Source organism: Tachysurus vachellii, chromosome 11 (assembly GCF_030014155.1).
Source record: "Tachysurus vachellii isolate PV-2020 chromosome 11, HZAU_Pvac_v1, whole genome shotgun sequence".
In the NCBI taxonomy this organism is placed as follows: Eukaryota; Metazoa; Chordata; class Actinopteri; order Siluriformes; family Bagridae; genus Tachysurus; species Tachysurus vachellii.
In genome coordinates, this window is record NC_083470.1 from 22,703,453 (window position 1) to 22,705,366 (window position 1,914).

Genomic DNA, 1,914 nt, shown 5'->3' on the forward strand with positions numbered 1-1,914 from the left:
GAGTTTACGGTTGGGTTGCAGTTTCATGCACTGCTTTATAACTAACTAACTAACTAACTAACTAACTAACTAACTAACTAACTAACCGCTAATTCATTCCTCATCAAACCAAATCCAAGTCGAACACAACGTATGTACTGTATAATAATCACCTCTCTATTCTTTAACAGAATAATAATAATAATTACAATAATAATAATAAGAGCGTCTCGTTTATTTTAGATGTAAAAAAATCTTGCTTTGATAAAATTAACTCAATCTTAAAAAGCACAATTTTTAATAACATATATTATCATTCCTTTAATGATTTTTTTGCGCTGAACTGAAGAACGTTCTGTTTAGGTTTCTTGCGATGAAGAATGTTTTAGAAGGTTTTATTGAGCCAGCAGGATTATACCTCAAAAACTCTGATTAATTAGGACCCCAGCCAATGACAACACAAGTTCCAGACTGAATTCTCCCATATTCCATGCTCTATTTAAACATACACATGCATTTCTTCTCCAATTACCGCTACCTGTTAAACATTCATCTGCCGAGCGTGAGGAAGCCTTTGTAAAAAAAATAAAAAATCGAAAGCCATTTTAGCTTTTGCACAATGGCGTTTGGAAGCATATTTTCCTGTCCTGATTCACTTGATTAGTCTTTTACTGGGCCCCTGTGCTTGAGTGCTTTCTGATGATTAGTCGGCCAATGCTCAGAAATAGTCGGCGCTCGTAATTTTTCTCAAAGAGGAAATATACTTCCTATTCTGTAAACAGAACAGAGAAGCTCATATGCACAAAAATATACATGGTACTTTCATTCATTCATTTTCTACCGCTTATCCGAACTAACTCGGGTCACGGGGAGCCTGTGCCTATCTCAGGCGTCATCGGGCATCAAGGCAGGATACACCCTGGACGGAGTGCCAACCCATCGCAGGGCACACACACACACTCTCATTCACTCACGCAATCACACACTACGGACAATTTTCCAGCGATGCCAATCAACCTACCATGCATGTCTTTGTTCCTCAATTTCAACAAAACAAATGTGTTCAGATTTTAAATGATAAGTAGCTTTGGACATTTAAAAACTTCCATTCTTGCTCGTTCATTCCATACACTTTCTCTCGCTCTCTCTCTCCATGTACTATACACTTTTCATATAGATCTTTAATCTATACACATTCCTCAGAACCTGTAAGAACGTGTCCACCTTCTGCCATACTTTTCCTACGCAAAATCTCCCTTCCGCTCAGGAACTTACAGTCTTCTGCTCTTCACTCTCACCCTCAACCCCATTACAGATTCGTTACAACTATTTGATTGAATAATGTTGATCTGCCTTCATGTGTTCCCCTATTCCTCTGTCCCTTTCACACAATCATTAGTCATGGACAGTTAGCTGAATACTTTGCGCCATCTTAACCAGGCCTGTCTGGTGGCTTGGAAATTTTTTAAATTGTTTTGTCACAGGTTGATGACTGATGGGGATTAGGAGTGTCACATACAGAGCCACAATTTATTCCTTTTTGACAAAATATTGTGTTATACTAGGCTTCAAGAGGTGCACTTTTCAAACGTTTAAGGCAGAGTGAGCTGTATTGCTAGAATGATGTTTTTTAAATTTATTAATACACAGAATGTCTAAAATAATAATGGTAGACTGTATTATTTTTTGTCAGCCTGCACTTAAATACTCCAGAAAGTCTACATAGACTTCCCGCATCCCTCTTTTCATGAAGTTCTTTTTTTTTTCTTAGCTAAGGAATGTTTCATTTGGTACAGAAAATGCAAGATAATCTTCATTTCCTTACATGAAAAACCTTTTGATAAAAATAAATAAATAAATAAACAAATTTGAGGCCAAAGTTGTACTATTCTTAATATCAGCTGGTGAGGAGGAGCGAAGAGGCTTGTGCAGTGC